At 45.1% G+C, this 21,213-nt stretch overlaps 1 protein-coding gene across 1 annotated transcript in view; it reads left to right on the top strand.

Moving 5' to 3' along the window:
* Positions 1-17,373, top strand: part of LOC311223903 (calcium/calmodulin-dependent protein kinase type II subunit beta) — a gene marked incomplete at its 5' end in the record, with an annotated part of 319,894 nt that extends 302,521 nt beyond the window's left edge. Inside the window, one exon of the mRNA XM_084308666.1 lies at positions 17,044-17,373. The remainder of the gene's footprint in view (positions 1-17,043) is intronic.
* Between the last annotated feature and the right edge of the window lie 3,840 nt (positions 17,374-21,213).

Below are 21,213 nucleotides of genomic sequence, written 5' to 3'. Positions count from 1 at the left end.
AAATTGTTTTTAACTTGTTTCTCTGCACATAACGTAAATTGTTAAACTAGTGCTTCAGCTTCTGTACCATCAAGTATGGTAAAGCAACAGTCTATGATGCTCACAGCATTAGAGCAGCCAGCCAGTGGTTTTACAAAACCAGTGTATCCATTCACATCTAACAAATGCAGGCTGAACTATTCAATTATATCAACTGTAACTATTAAATTGTTTTTATAAATGTCTCTCTATAAACATACAATCAGTCTCTCTTTAACATGTAAATTAACTGTAAATCTGGCAAATAAGAGCTTTTGCTCTGCCACCATCAAATATACATTAATCAAAAGGGAAAGAAACAATCTCTCTCTTTTGCTGTTTGGCTGGCCTCCGAGTCCTCCTGTACCTACTAGTCGAAGCGTCGGCTAGTGTTGTGATTCCAGATGCTTTCAATGCAATTGGATGTGCTGTTTTTAGCGGTAGACAGTATTTTGTTTCCTCCGCATATGAACGTGAAGTAGTGACTGACGAGCGTTTTGGGATGGAAGTCTGAACAGAAACTCACTTTTAATTTTGCCAAGCGTTTTGGGGTGGAATTCTCCGACGACGGAGCCCTGCTGTCACACGATTGGCGCATATGTCACATGACGTGCTGTGAAGACCCGCCCTACTCTGCCTCTGATTCGCAGACTGTGGATGGGGAATGTGATTGTACCAAAGCAGAGTCACTCACAGACAGAGTGTCCAGTCACGCCGCGGCCCGCGGGACACATTCTTGTGTAACCCTTTCACTGCCACACTACGTCACTCCCAAAAGAAAAACAGCTCAAAATGTATTTTTGACTGTCGAAAACGAAATAAAATACTGCATTCCGCCTGCATTATGAATTTATGATGAGATAGTAACGAAATAGTAATGCACAGCCACTTGGACAAGTAACTGCAATCAGATTACTGGCTTTTAAAGATTAACGCGTTAGATTACTATTTTCGGGGGAAAGTAATCAGATTACAATAACGCGTTACTTAGTAACGCGTTACCGGCATCACTGCACACTACAGACTGTTAACCTTTCACTACCACACTACAGAAGGTTAACCTTCTGTAGTGTGGTAGTGAAAGGGTTAACGATAGGTTATGACTATAACCAAGTTCTGTTAGTAATGGTGACGCTCGGCATCACTACTGCACTGTACCTCGCTCGTGCACGCGCACTGAATAAAAATTCCACAAATGTACCTTTACATCCCAGCATTCGTCTGGCCACACCCCTATCAGCTTACCTACATAAGCAGGGGTGTGGCCACATACTCGCCTCCTTCCCAAGCTTTCACCACAAGGTGAGATCAAGGGCAGCAGCGGCGTCTGATGCCGAGCGTCACCATTACTAACAGAACTTGGTTATAGTCATAACCTATCGTTCTGTATCGTAATGGGCTCCGCTCGGCATCACTACTGCACAAGGGAGGCCGAGCGAGAGCCCTCGGCCGACAAATACACCCCGCTGAGGCCCCCCACAACCATCAGATCAGGGAGGACCGAGCCCCCCCGACCCCCCCTAATGGAGGGGCAACCCCCCCTATTGGAGGTTCCCGGGAGGGCGACGGACCCGACCGTGCGAAGAGGCACTCAAGCAACTCAACGCACAGGGTGAGCAGACCGTGGCCTGACCCCACGACTACACACACGCACAACCCGCATGCCACCCGGGAACGAACGGAGGGAACAACCTTGTTACTGCCCCCAGAAATCACGGGGTCAGGAGCAAACCCAACCCCGTGGCAAGGCCGTAGCAGCGGAGCGCGAAGGAAGACCCAGACCCACTAAAGGGACTGGATCCCCTGGAAAACGGGGGCCCGGAGAGGTCAATGACGCCAGGCATCAAGACCCCACCAGGCGGTCACTTAGTGACACCGCCCCCCACATCGCCAGCGTATTCGGATAAGGCCCCTCCAAGAGCGGGCCCTTTCCCCCCAATAGCACACCGCCTGGCACACTGACCCTGCAGAACAGGCAGTCAGCATGGCCGTAAGCACACAAAAAAGGTTAACCAACGGAAGCAGGCAGCGCACCGGGGAAAACCAGGCAACAGGCTGTAACCTGAGCCTGGAGCACTGCGGACGAGACAGGCGCCAAAGGAGTTAGCTGAGAACAGCCCCCCGGCGGAAGGGGCGTATGCTGGCGTTGTTGCATGACCAAGCCTCCATTTAAAAAAAACCCACCCAGAGGGGTTGAGGCAGAGAAGGCTGACATGATTGGCAGACGTCATGAACGTGCAGGGGCACCCTCAACCGGGTAACCCGGGAGTTGACACTGCTCCAACACACCAGGGAATCAACCACCTTGTCGTTACCCAATGCGGTGGTTGTTCCTATAACCCCTCAAGAAAAAACTCCAAAACACACCTGCGGGTACACACTGGCTATACCGCAGTACAAGTGTTTCAGCTTTCAAAAAAGGGTTATCCCAGGCCTACGGGTCGACGAAACATTACTTCGGACCGGGACCGGCGATACGGGAAGCACAGGGTCACCAGAGGAGGTCAAAGACCACCCCAACAGGCCCCTCTTCGCCATGCGTGAGAGAGGAGCGAAAAGAATGGAGAACCAGCCCCAAGCACACCGTACTTGGTATTCCCAGGCGGTCTCGCAACCAAGTACTAACCAGGACCAACCTGCGTAGCGGCCGAGATCTGACGAGATCGAGCGTGTACAGGTTGGCATGGCCGTAAGCAATTACGACAGTGCAGAGTACAAAATGTACCCAACCAGGGTCTCCATAGCGCTTAACCCTGTGACACCCGGACCCACACGGCATTTTTCCCCCTGAAAAAAGCCCAAGTCCCTCAGGGTACCAGAACAGCAGATCTGCATCCCCGGCGGACAACGGGTTTAACTGATCCGGACCAGCGTGACCAGAACCAGTCCCGTGCCCTAACCACGCCGACATGCCTACTCCAGGAGAAGGGGCAGATATGCATGTTGATCCTAAACATGAAAAGAAGGCGCCACCCAGACGTTCGGTGCGAACCGCGCCCGGTGGCCCACCCCCAGGGCGTGAGACCCCTCTACATATGTTCAGATCCATTCCGTCATCATCCCCCAGATATGAACGAGAATCCGTTGACAACCAACACAGGTCGTCGGAAGAGGAAAAACCTCCATCCCAGTTGCTTTATAAAAATGCTGTTTTAACCTCAAGCAACCAAGGCGTGCCAGTCATTCGCCTGATCTTCAACAGAACACCCCGAGCTAGCACTATGCGTGCGTCGGGACACAACCACATCAATGAACAGGCTATTTAGACCTGTCATTGAATCCCCAAGGCGCCCAGGGGAACGACAAGAGGGGTGTGATGCTTCCTAACTCCAACTATTTTTAATAGAAAAGAAGGAAGCACCAACAGCATGTATCCCAGTCTACACAGCCGGGGGTAAATTTTTTTTACATTTTTACATCCCACCACCCTCCCATAGGGAGGAGATAGAAATCCCCAGAGAGTCTTCCCACGTGAGCTGTACAGATTGAAAAGAATATATTGCAACCTTGAGCCATGTAAAATTTTGGTTTTAGGGCCCTCCGGGGAGGAGGCACTGAACCCATACACACTCAATAATCGAATTGAATCGAATACACACACAATAGAGCAGGACTCCTTTTTCAAGTTCTACTCACCTTGACAATCTGAGGAGGAGGCTCTGCACTCTGAGGAGGCTCCCTCACATGGAAGGAGAGTCCTAACTCACAGAAGGCCCGAATAGGAGCTTCGAGAGGAGGAGCCCTGACCACTCCCCGAAACAGATCCATCATATGGACCCGAACAGCTCACGGAAGTCCTACCAACAGAGACGCGCACAGTGACGTACTCTATGGCGGGGGAATTTCTGCGGTGCACACGCCCAATATTCCAGGGAGTGGGACCAGGAAACTCCCCCCACCCCCCCCCCTCTTACCCTGTAACGTGCCGAACAGCAACGTGACTGGAACCTTGAAGGACAGGATTTTTTATTTTTTTTTACTTTGACCAGTCAGCTGGTTCTTTTCGCGTTTATCGCTTTTTCTGGTCAAGTATGACCGACAGAAACAGGTTGAATGGGGTATAGATGGGGGGAAAGACACTCTGAGAAAATACGGCGAGTCCGGGAGTCGAACTCGTGTACCCCAGATCCGTGACGCGCACGGTTGTCCCCGACGCCGAAATAGCGTTCGAGGTACGCGGTGAGCTACTGGAGCTCCCCAAGGACAGGAGGTTTTAACCCCTACCCATCAAAGAAGGGGAGAAAAGGATTACCAGTTCACCCCTTTACGACCCCACACCCATGATACGATGTAATGACAAAAGAAAGTATGACACAGTCATAGTCAGCTCCATGAAGCGTCTAACAGCTTCACACAGCGCATGTGCTAACCTGCTATCTGATTTTTACTAAGGAAAAAACACAGAATAGAGAGGGCCCCCTTAAGAGCCCCGGTACCAGACTCACACATGTGCTTCTGTGGCCAACCCAACCCAGTTGTAGGTCACACGACACACACAACCCATTATCACCTACAAAAAATGGCAAAAACACTCTACAGAGGAACGCCGTTTTTCATAATGAGAGAATACATAATTCTCGATTAGTATCGGCCACAGGCCTTGCTAAGCACACACGAAAAGTGACCAAACAATCTTTTCTTTTAGGAAAATACAGTTCCTCAAGCAGTTCTAGCACAACCCCAGCAATCAAGCTAAGGGTTACATCGTATCCCACCACACAGTGACACAATATATTGTAACAACATGTCTGAGAGGAGGGTGAAGAAGTCCCCAGGGAACCGGGGGGAAAACACCCCTCCTACTTTACCCTTAATACGGCCAGTTGAACAGGTAAACCTGTAAATATGTGAACACACTGTTCATTGTCATTACAGGCTGAGAAAAGAATTCATTCTTCACGCATATGTCACTAAGCATAGCTTTATAGGTTAGTTTAACCCCCTTAGTTGTGAGTACACGGTACATGAACACACAATGTTTCTCAACACAACAAACCAGATCATTTTCACATCTGTAACAAACAACCCGATTTGCATGGAGAAGCTAAATACCAGTGACAAGACAATTCACACATAACTCGCATCGTATCCTAAATGTAGTGCAGCAACACTCGTTTTGGAAAACATCGTTATTTATAAAACATTTAGAAGGGAAAGAAAGAAGAAGTGTTCAAGGTCTGGTCAAGGCACTTCCTACCATGAGCGCAGATCAAGCGAAACTGCAGTCTCTAACAAGGCACCGATAGTAAACACAGCATTCCTGTATTGTCGACATGGGCAGCGTCACGCTCCATCCCGCCGCTACGGTTCCCCTTGTTGACGCAGTCCTCGCCGGCCGGCCTCAGGGTAGGTTCGACTAACATCCTCTGTCAAAGATGACGTCGTAGTCAGAGTGTTTAAAGCATGTTATAGTCTCAGAACGTTCAACAGTGTAGCATTAAGCTAACGGCCGCTCTCGGCCGATAGCAGCAAGCTAACGTTACCTAGCCTAGTGACACAACAGGCTAGCGCCTGCAGCTAACAGCTGACTGGCTAACAGGTAGGCCACAACTAGCACGCAAGCTAAGCAGCTATCACCTGAACTTGTACACAACGATATAACAAGCCACACTCAGACAGGCCGCCGTTCTGAAACCCTCCTCACCTTTTAAGAGAGAAGAGAAACGAGATGTTAACACAGTTTTACAACGGTGATTTTACCATACATCCGGCGGAGCCAGCACAAGTCCCATCTGGGCTGTAGCCGACTTGAACATGGATTTTCCGATAACGAACATCCATGCCCACATTTCCTCGTTTAGGGTAAACTCTCATTTGCATATGAGAGACGGGGCCTATACGGTGACAGAGAAGTACCCACGCGTCCAGAGATCCTGGGATCACCAGTTCTACTGGTCGTGGCCCACTAGTTGCTATAATGGGCTTCAAACCAAGATCCTCCGCCGTCGCCTAAAAAGGCTGAACAAAGGACCCTAATCTGGGGCCGGTTTTCGTAAACATTGTCAGCTAGCTCCCATAGCACTAACAGACAAGTGGTGCTCGCAAGCAAACATTACTCACCAAACCTGGAACCCACCGCTTCTCACAACAGTCGGTGCGTCCTACAGTCCAGCTGTGTCGCTGGACGGATTTACCCCATCCAGCCGCAGCAAGGAGGACTGCAGTTGGGAGGCATGTAGCGGCGTGAACTGCCAATACGAAAAAACCGGTGGAGGTGTAGAATGATCATCATCTTCCAGACACTCCAGTACGAAGACAATATCGCCGTATTTTCTCGAAAATAGTGAGAGAGAAAATAAAGATATGATGTCAACGTATCCTTTGTTTTCCAACTTTCTCCTACTAACAGCCTCGTCAAGTGGGGATCTACCGAAGGCACTTCCTTGTGGTGAAAGCGAAGAAGGAGGCGAGTATGTGGCCCCACCCCTGCTTATGTAGGTAAGCTGATAGGGGTGTGGCCAGACGAATGCTGGGATGTAAAGGTACATTTGTGGAATTTTTATTCAGTGCGCGTGCACAAGCGAGGTACAGTGCAGTAGTGATGCCGAGCGGAGCCCATTACAATACAGAACCTTCTGTAGTGTGGTAGGGTTAACCTTCTGTAGTGTGGTAGTGAAAGGGTTAACCTTCTGTAGTGTGGCAGTGAAAGGTTAACCTTCTGTAGTGTGGTAGTGAAAGGGTTAACCGTCTAGTGTGGTAGTGAAAGGGTTAACCCTTTGGTAGTGTGGTAGTGAAAGGGTTAAGGTGACTATAGTACTATGATCATGAGTTCTCTAGCTTCACTTTATTGGCTTCCTGAAAAAGCATATCACATATTCGGGAGAGAGAACTCGACATGTCCAACAGGTAGAAACAGATAAGAGATATTCTTTTATTGATCCCCTTGGGGAAATTCAGGCATCATAGCAGCATGTGGGAGGGGGGAGGGGAGGTACAGGTAGTAATAAAAAGGCAGTGTAAACAATATACAATATAATTAACTTTGGACATGCGCATATGGACAACAAGGTGCGAGATGAGGGTATTATGCCCTCTGTTATATTTGCCCTACAATAAATATAGTTACAATATATAATCTAATGATCTAAATCGAATCTAATATATAATCTAAAAAAACCGAAATGCTAAATATATGCAATATATAATCTAATAATCCAATAATCTAAATCTAATCTAATATATAATCAAAAAATGCTAAATATATGCTCTGATTGGCGGCTGGGTGGCGCAGCGGACATTGCACTCGTCACCAACGCAAGAGACACCAGTCTCGAATCCGGCTGTCAGCGTTGCCTCCGGCTTGGGCCGGCCGTCATACTGACTCAATTGGCAGAGTTAGCGGGTGGAAGTCGATGGGTGGTAATCTGGACGTTGTGGACAGCGACTCCAACAGGTCGGTTGGGGACCATATTGTGAAGGAGAAGTTAGAAGCCTAGAGGCTTTATCAAGAACTTCCCCTGTTTTATAAAATCAAACATACAAAAATACAAAAATATGCATATTATAAAATACCAGAATACATTCAAAAGATACGTGTTAATACAAACATACATACACACAGTACATACATGCATATATACTGCATACATAATAATACATAACCACCCACCCACCTGCCTACAAACCTACCCACCCACATAACCAAATGCATACCTACATGTGTGACCTATTTACTACTTTTGGGTATGAGCATTTCTTTTGTAGTTTGCTTTAAAAATAAGCAGAGATGGAGATTTCCTCAGTATAGGATCAGCTGCATTCCAAAGATTGGACCCTCTAGTACCTCACTGAGAACTGCCTAAGTGAAGTACCACAATAAGGTATAGGTGGGAGTCAGCTACTAGGTATCGGACATGGAGAAGACCACGATGCTGCAGATCACATATCGTTAGCCTCATACTGTTAAGTTCCTAAGAAAAAACATTTTCCAGCAAATGTGTGGGAGTTTTAAATTTATATTTTGAAAAGAAGTTCCACAAGGTGTATCAACAAGTTTGCAAAAATACAAACAACACACAACAACCATTGCGTAACAAAATAAGTTGCCCTTACAAAGCCAGTGGGAACAAGTGGTGTTTGGAAAGTGACTGTCTGTTATGTCGAGGCCTCCATTGAACAAACAGCTGCCGCCACCCGTAACGTAACGTGCAAGACCACGGACAGCACATGAGTCATGCTCTTTTCCTTATCACACATGTACGGGTCTGTGTGTCTGTCTGGACGTGACAGCAACAGTGTCGTGGCATGTAATTGGTCCCTTCCCTCTCGTCCCTTCGGAGAGTTTCGGCAGAGTTTAACCCTTTCACTACCACACTACCAAAGGGTTAACCCTTTCACTGCAACAATACAGAAGGTTAACCCTTTCACTGCCACACAACAAAGGGTTAACCCTTTCACAACCACACTACAGAAGGTTAACCCTTTCAATACCACACTACTGATTCGCAGATCCCCATGCGGGGTATCATTGGAAAGCCACACTCATTGGCTATAACCCTGTCAAATTTTTGAGATCGCCAAATGATTGACGGAGCTAGAGCCCCGGGAGTCAGGGGTGGTAATAAAAAGAAAAAAGAAAACTCTGCCGTGTACTTTGGCACACGCCTCACATATCGGCATGTAACTCGAGAACCGCTGAACGATTTTGTCGCCTGAAACGGCAATCGACAGGCAACAAATAGGGCTTTAAAAAAATGCACACCCGAGCTGCTAGAGGTCGGCAAAGTGGCGCGTCGCGCCGGTGGACAAATCGTCCTCAAGAGGGCCCGGTTGCACGTTAACACTTTGAGTGCCAACGACGAGATAACTCGTTTGTTCATGCCGACCGCTCAGTGCCAACGTCGAGAGATCTATTTTTATTTTTTTTATTAGCGATTTGAATTCGTATTTCATCAATCTAGCCTCACGTTACCACTGCAAACTCTCTCTGAGCTCCATTTGGAAAATACCGCCCCCCTATCGTCTCTCCCTGTGGTACTGCACCCCTTTGGAATGGATTGAATGAAAGGCATGGGGGGGAAAAAATCCTGCTTCCTCATTTTACTTCTCAGGCAAGTCACCCGAGACGATCGGATTCATTCTGGAGCCTCAGAACAGCGTGGAATCGGTGTTTCGACCACCCAGCGTTGGATCAATAAACGCGATTGCTATTTGGAATGGCGATCAGGAATTGGAATAATCTTTTTGGAGAACATCTGATCTGAGGTAAGGAATCTATTTTACCAGTCTTAGGATAATCAGAGCTTTTTTCACAGAGATATCAACATGTGCCCTATGTGTGTGTGTGTGTGCTGATCAGGAAATGAGATAATCGATTTTTCAGCCCGCTTCTATAGCGTGCATAAGTACACATATACTATCGATAATCTAGCGTTTATTTGAAAACGATTCATAAATAGGCCGAAAAATGACAACATTTTTGTGTATTCCAGAATATTCCAGTAACGGGCGTTTATCACAGAATCTTTATATTTTCCTGAAACTTTCAAAAAACGAGAGTTTTTCTAAATGGTATAAAACGGAAATGAACCCATTAAAAAAACAATCCGTTTCGACAATGTTGACTGCAAACAAGTCATTGATAAGCGACGGCCAGATTAGACACATAATTTAAGATGTAGTTTATGCGTTCGCAAATATGAGAGCTCTATCATTGAAGTGGACGCTGGCACGCAACAGGGTTCTGAGGCACCCAACCTCCGGCACGGAAAGTGTTAAGAGGTTAAAAACCCAGAACTTTTCAATAATAATAATAATTATTATTATAACTTATAATTGATTATATATATAGAGCAGGGGTCTCAAACTCAATTTACCTGGGGGCCGCTGGAGGTAGAGTCTGGGTGAGGCTGGGCCGCATCAAATATTCCACAAAAAAAGGGTTTCAAGTATTCCAAAAATGTATTAAAGGGGAACTATTTTACTATTTCTTTCACTATTTGGGCACTTTTACACAATTCCTGTGAGTCTATGGAACACCTCTGTAATATATATATTTTTTTTATTCATTGTTTTGTATTTCTAATCAAGTCCTCAAAAACAGCATTTTTCTACCTCAAGATCTCGAGCCGTTTTGAGCTGATGTGGACTGGGGTGCAGGTGCTGGGTGCCTGAGGAGCCACATTAACATGCAGCAGTGACTATATGACATCACATATAGGCACATTTTCAAACGACTCAGTTCAGTGAGGGTGAATATTGTGAGAGGAGAATTGGAAGAATGCACCAATATGAGAATTAGAGACATAGATCATATTAATATAAGTTCACATAGCTAGGAAACAATGCTAAACACTCAAAAAGGCCATTTATAAGATAGTTCCCCTTTAATACATCAACAAACTACCCCTTTGCCTCATCATAAAACCTCAAAAACACCAGCAACAGAGCATTCTCAGTGGTGTCAGTGGACTCATCCACAGCTATGGAAATGCACTGTGCATTTTTTTTATTCTATCACAGCCAGTATTTCAGTTATTCTGATTGCTGTGCTATCTGAGGAGGATTTGCTTTTGTTTGCCTTCAAACATGGTCTCCATCACTTCAGTCATACATTATTTTATTATTTATGCATCAGAGAATGGCTTCTTGTGTTTAGCCAACACCCATGCCACTGAGTGAGCAGTGACACTTGGTTGCTTTTTATTGTTGTGACATAACTTTAACAATAATTCTGCTTGCAGCTTGATATGATGATTTCATTCCATTTATTTTTGTGGTTCTTAGTGCTGAAAGGTTGCATCAAAATAACTATGTTTTGTTTCGTATTGGCGTTTCAAATTGCGTTTCAAATTGCCCACTCTTCACAAGAGCTACCGTTTCTTGGCACATTGTGCTGGTTGGAGGGAGGATGAACGCATATTTTTCAGTCCATTCACCTTTGAATTGCAGCGATTTTCACTGTTGACCTTTTATTTTACTGGCCATCTTTGAACATGCCATATTTTTCTACTAGCTGCCTGCTGGTAAAAATTATGCTACTCGCTACAGTACCTGCAGATTAGACTACCTGTAAATGCGCTGTCAACTCTCGCTCTGACTCCGACCCGTTGAAAGACAACACGCATTCCGTGAAGACCCGCCCTACTCTGCTCTGATTCGCAGACTGTGGGTGGGTGGGGGGGGGGGATGCTGACGGGACGCTGAATAATTGGACCAAAGCAGTAGACAGACACAGACAGTTGGAGCAGTGCAGAGGAGATAGCAGAGAATTTCGAGGATGCCTGCCATACGCACTGATGACAGGATATATTTCCTTCTACTTGGTATCACTCCGGAATCACGTTTCAACCACTAACGTTGCTGCCATGAGCCTGCGCTATGGTAGCCTACAAGTGATAAAGTTGCGCGTGGCGGCGTGGGCCGCATTAACACTACACTTTGATGTCAAGTAGGGGGCCGCAAAATATCATCCAGCGGGCCGCAATTGGCCCGCGAGTTTGAGACCCTGATATATATAGAGAGAGAGAGAGATGAGAGAGAGAGAGAGAGAGAGAGAGAGAGAGAGAGAGAGAGAGAGAGAGAGAGAGAGAGAGAGAGAGAGAGAGAGAGAGAGAGAGAGAGAGAGAGAGAGAGAGAGAGAGATGAGAGAGAGAGAGAGAGAGAAGAGAGAGAGAGAGAGGAGAGAGAGAGAGAGAGAGAGAGAGAGAGAGAGAGAGAGAGAGAGAGAGAGAGAGGAGAGAGAGAGAGAGAGAGAGAGAGAGAGAGAGAGAGAGAGAGAGAGAGAGAGAGAGAGAGAGAGAGAGTGAGAGAGGAGAGAGAGAGAGAGAGAGAGAGACTCCGTTTATGGCCTACTGCGCATTTGGCTCTTGACAAGCGTTGTTCAGTATTTTGATTTTGATTTGAAATCTTTATTTTGAACATGTAAATGAATACAAACTAAATAAATAACTAAACAAAATCAAAACATAACTCAAACAAAATAATAACTAAACAAAAGCAAAACATAACTAACTTTGTTGGAACGATTCATTTGGCACGTATACAGTAGTGTGTGTGTGTGCACATGCTGCGGCAGGTGGCCAGGAGGCGTGTATCGCTTTCCGCAAACGGAATTCGGTTTCCCGGGTTCCCTCTGATTGGCCGCGACCTCCCACGTGACCCGCCCCCCTATCCACCGCTCTGCCGCTGGCCGTGCCGTGCGCGGCAGGCGGACTTGCTCGCTTCTTCAATTTATACGCATGGAAGTATTGACTGAATGAATGAATGAATGAATGAATGAATGAATGAATGAATGAATGAAAACTTTATTTAACAGATTGCAGAATGGGTACAATACAGTACGGCTCAATACACACAATTGTTAAGGGATGCAGACCAGAGAAAGACGTTTGTCTTGTTTACATCAGGGTCCCCCATTTTCAATTCATATAGAACGACTACGCCGTAACAAATCATTAACAAAATATACCGTTGGGGGGGCAGGTGCCGTAGCGGAGATTACGTTCGTCACCAACACCGGGAGACACTGGATTCGCCTGTTCGAATCCAGCTCCCGGCGTTGCTATCAGCTTGGCTGGCCTCTCACACTGATACAATTGGCTGTATCAGAGGGTGGGAAAGCTGAAGGGTGGGTCCTGGGCGTTGTGGACAGCGACCCCTACAGTTCGGTCGGGGCGCCTGCACAGCGATGGTAGGAACTAAGGAGAGATAGTGTTGCCTCCCACACGCTACACTCTCCCCGGTGAGAACCTGCGCGGCTAGGTTGGCCTGCCGGCAGGTTGCACATGCGTCGGAGGAAAGCATGTGACAGTCTCCGGTCTCCCGGACCAACAGTAGGGGAAAGTACGCAACAACCAGGAAGGGAGAAAAATCGGGAAAAAGAGGGGAAGAAAGATATAATAAAAAAAAAAAATATATATATATATATATATACCGTTAACTGGAATATGTTGTGCCTTTACACACATGTTGGATTATGTAATTGGTTTGTCATAACAAACAAATAAAAAAATCGCGATTTCCCCGCTGGCTACAACAACACAACACTCAGTGACTGCACGGCAGCGGCAGAGCGGTGGATAGGGGGGCGGGTCACGTGGGGGTCGCGGCCAATCAGAGGAACCCGGAAACCGAATTCCGTTGCGGAAGCGATACACGCGGCCAGGAGCGAGCAACTAGATGGTATAAATATGGAATATTAATACAGGTCTATTCCATAGCTATAGGTGCTGTATGATGACAATACATTTTAATCTGATCTAATTTTGATCTGTCGCAAAGCGCTCCAGTGCTACCTGTTGAATATGGGGATCCGCTCATGCAATGCAGACCCATGTTTTGCACACAGCTCTCGTATTATAATGAGCTTGCGGGGCGTGTCTGTATGCAAATGAATTGAGCGAGAATGTGCATTTCAGTTTAGAATGAGTGGGATTCATCATTCAACACACCCACCTGGGTAAGAACAGATTTGGACGTAAGAAAATATATAAGAGAGTATTGGTGAGGCCCAATGTTTTGGTCACTTTGTTAATATGGGAGATTGGGAGTTGAAGTTCAGAGTTCTGAATCTATGATAAGCCCAAGACTTGTGACCTCAGATTTTATCCAAGGGGTTAATCCTCCCCGGTTCTTAATTAACGTTTCTCTTTTTGTTTTGGGGACGATAATTCAAATTTCAGTTTTGTCCTCATTTAGTTTCAGGATGTTTTACTCATTACCCATTTATTGCCAATAAGCAGTTGGTAATGGAGTTAATAGCTGCTGTATCATTTGGTTCTGCAGATACAGTATGTACAATTGTGTATCATCTGCAACTCCCTTGTGCAACCCCATAGCAGTTGTCATATTTCTCAGACATATGGCCTCCTAGTTTAACAAAGAACTTCCTCCCTCTGATGTACGTTATGAGCCAGTTTAAAACATAGTCTGAGAAACCGACGAGGTTTTCAAGACAATTGATAAGAATATCTTGATCAATTGTATCGAATGCTGCAGGACAAGGATGGAAACCTTATTCTCATCAGAGTTTAGTTTGAGGTTGTTGATTATTTTGGTGAGAGCAGTTTCAGTCCTATGATATTTTCTGAACCCCATTCTTCTAAGATGTTGTTTTCAAGAAAGGAATTTATTTGATCTGAAACTATCTTTTCAAGTACCTTACTAATGAACAGGAGGTTGAATATCGGTCTATAGTTTGTCAGTGCATTGCTATTTAAGTTTTAATAAGGGTTTTACAACTGGTGTTTTAAAGGCATCTGGGAAAATACCAGTCCTAAGAGGTATTTATGATATCTAGCACACGGCTTAAAACACTATTAAACACCCATTTTAAAAAAATGCTGTCGGTACAAGATCAATGTCTGAGGTGGAAGAGTTAAATTTTGAGACAGTTTTAGATAATGCCAGGGGACAGCCCATGACTTTCAAGTCTCTTCCTCTCAGGAACCAAACCATTAGCCGTTGACCAGGAATTGGGACCTGCACTGGCTCCCCATCGCCGCACAAATTTGCTTCAAGGTCCTCGACCTGGCATATCGGGAACGGCTCCCGTCTACCTCCGGTCAATGGTCTCTCTCAAGACCCCTCCGCTCTACATCCTCTGGCCGCCTCAGACCCACTCCTATCCGAGCTCCGGGAGGGTCATCAAAGAGAAGCCGCCTATTCTCAGTCCTCGCTCCACAGTGGTGGAACGAACTTCCCACCACAGTTAGGAAAGCTGAAACCCGATCAATCTTTCGCGTCGAGATAATAATAATAATAATAATAATAACCTTCTTATTGTCTTATACTATCATGCACTCTTCCTACTAATATGTCTTTACTACTATGCACTCATCACTGCAACACCCAAGTTTTAGCACTGTTTGACTCAGTTGTAAGAGTCGTGCCCTTCTTTCTGACCTGTCGTACAGAACTTGTAAGTCGCTTTGGATAAAAGCATCAGCTAAGTGACTAAATGTAATGTAAAATGTAATCGGCAGCTGTCCTGTGGCTCCATTCACCTAGAACAGTGCTCACAGAACCCAGGGAACTGGCCATGGTGCTGAATCCAGCAGCTGATTCATCTTTGGAAATTATAATAATTTCTGGAAAGCTCTCTGGGGCAATTAGGATGAGTGATAGAACCTCCGGATTACCAGACGACTGCTCTACCTCCTGAGCCACTATCGCCCGAGTCCAAAGGCAGTTGAAAAGATACACTGCTGTAATAATACCACCCACACACATTACAATCATTACAATCCTTGGGAAATTGTTCCCAAGTTCCAACTAGGCTTCTCTCAGCAGGGGTGTAAAGTACTTGAGTAATTGTACTTTGTTACAATACTTAAGTACTGTTTTTGGGGATTTGTACTTTACTCGAGTATTATTAGGTTTGTATACTTGTACTTTTACTCAATTACATTTCAGAGAAAAAAAACATACTTTTTACTCCTTACATTTAAAATGCAGACCTACAAAGTACAAATCTTGCAGGTCCAACGATTTGAATTAGTATATTTGTTTCTCTGGCCGGACTAACATTAACGTTATTAATCCTGCAGCCGCACTTTATTTAAAAACAGCCAATCAAATCCCCATCAATGGAAAACTTTCTTTGATTAAACACCTGCTATCAGAAGAATAGACAGTCAGAATATTTTTTTTTACTTTTACTTTTTAGTACTTAAGTACATACCTTTTTGACTTTTACTCAAGTGTGTTTTTAGCCAGATACTCTGACTTTTACTTGAGTAAGATTTTGAGACGGTACACATACTTTCACTTAAAGGAAAACTCCAACATTTTGGGAAATTAGCTTATTTGCCATCTACCCTGGAGTTAGACAAGAAGATACATACCTTTTTTCTTCTCTGTGCATGCAGTAGGAGTAGGAAGACGCGCACCGTTAGCCTAGCTTAGCGTCAGTCACTGGAAGTAGGTTCCTCCATTAGCCTAGTTCCCAACGTATTCCTACTCCTACTGCATGCACAGAGAAGAAAAAAGTATGCATCTTCTTGTCTAACTCCAGGGTAGATGGTAAATAAGCTAATTTCCCAAATTGTTGGAGTTTTCCTTTAAGTATCATTTCTGGGTACTTTTTACACCCTTGTCTCTTAGTCACTTAGCTTTGCAATCATATTACTAATGTTTAGCTTGCCTTATCCAGCCTCAGTTCTGCTTTCACTCACTTGTTTGTTAACCACATGGCATTTATTATTATTATACATACCAGACCATATTGTATATCCCGGACCATATTTTATTCTTTATTCAATTTTATTCTTATTTTTAATATTATTATATTCTTATTCTGCCGAATTTCCGTCGGGATTATTAAAGGATTTCTATTATATTAGAGCATGACTTCACCTGGCATCTTCAACTGACCCTTTGAGGAGGAACTTTGATCATGCAGGCATCGAGCCCACTAGGGGTGTAACAATGCATCGCAATGCATCGATCCTAAGGTCGAATCGCATCGAATCGTGGTCAAATGAAGAGATTTCATGATGCATTGAATCGTTGTCTGAAGAATTGTTATCGAATCGTTGTGGGGTCAAATATTTACACCCCTATTATTGACCTATAGTCCATTCATGCTGAGTGAATCAGTTCCCCCAGCCACATTTGTGTATTCAAATATTTTGGGGGAATTAACTGATCGAAGATTTATCAAATCGCATCGAATAGAATTGAATCGAATCGTGGTCAAATTAAGAGATTTCATGATGCATTGAATCCTTGCCTGAAGAATCGTAATTGAATCGAATCGTTATGGGGTCAAATATTTACACTGATTGGATTTGCAATATTTTTTTTGCAAAAAAAGAAAATTACCGTCATGCACTTGTCCTAATATACTAACCTACACTGTAGCACTCAACACCTTTATGAACATTGTTACTCAGCTGATAGAGTTGTGCCCTTCCTGATGACTTGTCGTACAGAACTTGTAAGTCGCTTTGGATAAAAGCGTCAGCTAAATGTAAATGTAGTGTGGCAGTGAAAGGGTTAATGTCACATAATAGGGCTGGATCCAGGCACATTGTTCAGTATGTTCACATGTTTTTGATCCTATATTTTTCTGTCCTTCTTAAGATTGAACCTAATAGCCATGTCTGACAAGAGTGCTCTGCTGGAGAGACGGAGAGATAAGAGAGAAGAGAGAGAGAGAGAAGAGGAGGAGGACGGGATTGGAAGAGCAAGTCCAGTGTCGGGTGGGGCTCTGTGCTCGCAGCGTCAGCCCCTACTGGACTGGGCACCCGGCCTCACGCTCTCAGCATGCATCTGTTCTTTTTACTACCCCCCCTTCCCCTCCCAGTCACCTGCTCCGCAGCGCCCACCGACAACAACCATCCAACAGCGGCATCATCTTGGCAACAACTATTCCGCACAGCGCCCTCTTCCTTCCTCCAACACACTGGGCGGTTTGGGGATCCCTGAGGGTGATTGGGGGGCGGGGGGTTGTTGTATTTTAAGAACTCAGTGTGTGTTTCCCTCTTCCTGTGGTGCCCCCCCCCCCCCCCCCTCCCATACGGTTTTGTGTCACAAGCCCTCTGTTCTCCTGTGAATCCACAATTGTGTGACATAAACACTGCACTGGAAAAACATTATGTAAAGTTTTAAGTAAAATCTATTGCTATTATCATTACTATAATTACTATAATTACTATTATTATTATTACTACTACTACTACTACTACTACTACTACTACTACTACTACTACTACTACTACTACTACTACTACTACTACTACTACTACTACTACTACTACTACACAGTTGTAATTATATATGTAATTTGTATAATTCAAAATGATTGATGCCAGTGATTTCTAGAGTTGCAGGAAATCTTTTTCATTTTTCTCTATCTTTTTAAGGAAGCATGTTTTTTCTGTTTTGTTTTTTTAATATTCTCAGTGGCTTTTAATTTTTTATTTAATTTATTGTGGCTTTTAAGTGAAAGAAATATTGGCAGTTTTTGTAATTGGCTTCTTATTATGTTCTCTACTATACTACGCCCAAACTCAACCTTTTTTTGAACTTTTTCTTTGGGAGGGGAGTTTCTGACGGGCTGTCGGGTAGGAATGTAAGAGAGAGCGAGCACTCGTGTGGATATGCAGTGTGTGTGTTGTGTGTACAGTTCAGGGAACCAGTTCCGTTTCCCTAAGTTGCGATATGATTGGCTGGAGATGGAGTTCGCTATAGGGTTCAGTGTGTTCCTGTGTCAAATCGTCATCATTTCCAACAATCGGGAATCAAGGAGAGTACGAAAGGCGTTTTTCCTCCTTATTTTGTTTTTGCAGTCTTTGTGTTAAATGACATCCGAGTGAGGAGGATAGAGGAACTGTCCAACTTGTATCGCGGTGGTATGAAATGGTCGCGATAAGATCAGAAACCACATCATCATCATCATCATCATCATCATCATCATCATCATCATCATCATCATCATCATCATCATCATCATCATCATCATCATCATCATCATCATCATCATCATCATCATCATCATCATCATCATCATCATCATCATCATCATAAAAATGCACCAACTGCACGCATGCAACACATATCGGGCTTCTAGACACAGGAACAACATGGAGGGAATAGATATCGACTTTTCGCCGCGCTTTAATCTGTACCGTCTTTATCACCGTGGACCTCAGGAAGGATTAGTGAGCAGATCTGCAGCCTTTACTCACTTCTAAAAGCCATAGTGCGTCAGCTGGTGCTACCGTCCATGTTCTATACTCTGCACGTCACAATGCATAGGCGTTAACCCTTTCACTAACCACACTACAGAAGGTTCTGTTCCGTTATGGCTTCGCTCAGCACCAGTTGCATATATCTCGCTTCAGCATATATACACTGAATAATTTCACAAATGTACCTTTAAATGCCAGCATTCATCTGGCCACACCCCCATCCGCTTACCTATATAAGCAGGGATGGTGCCACACACTCATCTCCTTCTCAAATTTCATCACAAGCAACGTGTTGCTCATATGCCCACTTGACGTGGAGAAAAATATTGTTTACAAGGAAAGGAAGAACAAGGAGATACGTTGACATCATATCTTTATTTTCTCTCTCACTATTTTCGAGAAAATACGGCGATATTGTCTTCGTACTGGAGTGTCTGGAAGATGATGATCATTCTAAAAATCCTCCACCGGTTTTCGTATTGGGAGCACGCCGCTGCATGCTTCTCAACTGCAGTTCCTTGCTGTGTTTGTTGGGGTGAAACCTGTCAGGCCACAGCTGAACTGTCGGACGCGCCGCTGTTGTGAGAAGCGGTGGGTTTCAGGTTGGGTGAGTACTGTTGCTGGCGGGCTTCACTTGTCTGTTAGTGCTATGGGGGCTACTTGACAATGTTTATGGAAACCGGCCCCAGGCTAGGGTCCTTTGTTCAGCCACCTAGGCGACAGAAGACCTTGGTCTGAAGACCATTGTAGTTTTAACTAGTGGGCCGCGACCATTAACACTGGTGATCCCTGTGTGTTCTGGACGAGTGGTTATCTCTCTGTCCCGTGTTAAGCCCCTTCTTTCATATCCAAATGAGAGTATTCCTTCACGAGGAGATATGTGCATGGATGTGCGATAGCGGCAGATCCATGTTCAAGTCAGCTACACAGGCCAGTTTGGTATTGTGCTGATTCCGTCGGGTCTTGTTTCTCTTTTCTTAAAAAGTGAGGAGAGGTTCAGAACGGCGGCCTGTCTGGGTGAGTGTTATGTCATTGTATACATGTTCAGGTGATAGCTGCTTAGCTTACGGTTGGCCAGTCAGCTATTAGCTGCTGCGTTAGCCTGCTGGGATCGCTGCATGGCCTACTTAGGTTGGGCCTACTGTTAGCCAGTCAGCTGTTAGCTGCGGCGCTAGCATGTCGTGATCACTAGGTAACGTTAGCTTGCTGCTATAGGCCAAGGCCTGGCGCGGGGTAGCTTTAGCTCCTCGCGCGCCGCCGCGAGCTCGCTTCTGGTCGCGTGCGCCGTTAGCTCGGCGTCTCGCGAGCAGGGGCAGTAGCGCCCGAACGGTTGGAGCGGCCGTTAGCTTAATGCTACTCTGTTGAACGTGCTTTGATTATAAACATGTTTTACACTCTTGACTACGACGTCATCCTTGACAGGGGATGTTCGTCGACCCTGCCCTGAGCCTGGACGGGGATTGCGTCAACAAAGAGGACTGTAGCGACTGGTTGGAGCGGCGACGCTGCCCGGATCGAACAACACAGGACGGCTGTGTTCTACGGTATCTTGTGACTGCACTTCGCTGATCTACGTTCCGGGTAGGACAAGGTTGACCAGAACTTATAACACGTCTTCTGGTTTTACTTTTCTAAATGTTTTGTGAATGACGATGTTTTCCCAAAACGTGTGTTGCTGCAATGCATTTAGGATACGACGCGAGTTATGTGTGAACTGTCTTGTCACTGGCAGTTAGCTTCTCCGTGCAAATCGGGTTGTTACAGATGTGAAAATGATCTGGTTGTTGTGTGAGAAACATCATGTGTGTTGTTATGTACCGTGTACTCACAACTAAGGTAACTAACCTATGAAGCTATGCTTAGTGACAAGTGAGTAAAAGAATGTTCTTTTCTCAGCCTGTGATGACAATGAACAGTGTTCACATATTAACAGGTTTCCTGTTTTAACTGGCCGTATTAAGGGTAAAATAAGAGGATTGTGTTTCCCCCCGGTTCCCTGGGGACTTTTTCATCCTCCTATCAGACATGTTGCACTACATTGTGTCTTTTGTGTGGTAGGGATGCGATGTAACCCTTAGCTTGATTGCTGAGGTTGTGCTAAAACTGCTGGAGAAACTTTATTTTCCTGAAAGAAAAGATTGTTTGGTCGCTGTCGTGTGTGCTTAGCAAGGCCTGTGGCCGATACTAATCGAGAATTATGTATTCTCTCATTATGAAAAACGGCGTTCCTCTGTAGAGTGTTTTTGCCATTTTTTGTAGGTGATGGTGGGTTGTGTGTGTCATGTGACCTACAACTGGGTTGGACTGGCCACAAAAGCACATGTGTATGTTGGACCGGGGCTCTTAGAGCCCTCTCTATTCTGTGTTTTTTCCTTAGTAAAAATCAGATAGCAGGTTAGCTCATGCGCTGTGTGGAGCTGTCAAACGCTTCATAGAGCTGACTATGACTGTGTCATATTCTCTTTTTGTCATTACATCATATCATGGGTGTGGGGTCGTAAAGGGGTGAACTGGTAACCTTTCCTCTCCCCCTTGTTTCTGTCGGTCAGGGGTACACCCC

This window comes from Notolepis coatsorum (assembly GCF_963971535.1).
Source record: "Notolepis coatsorum genome assembly, chromosome: 2".
NCBI lineage: Eukaryota > Metazoa > Chordata > Actinopteri > Aulopiformes > Paralepididae > Notolepis > Notolepis coatsorum.
Note: the sequence above shows the minus strand (reverse complement) of the source record. Positions and strands in the feature narration are given on the sequence as shown.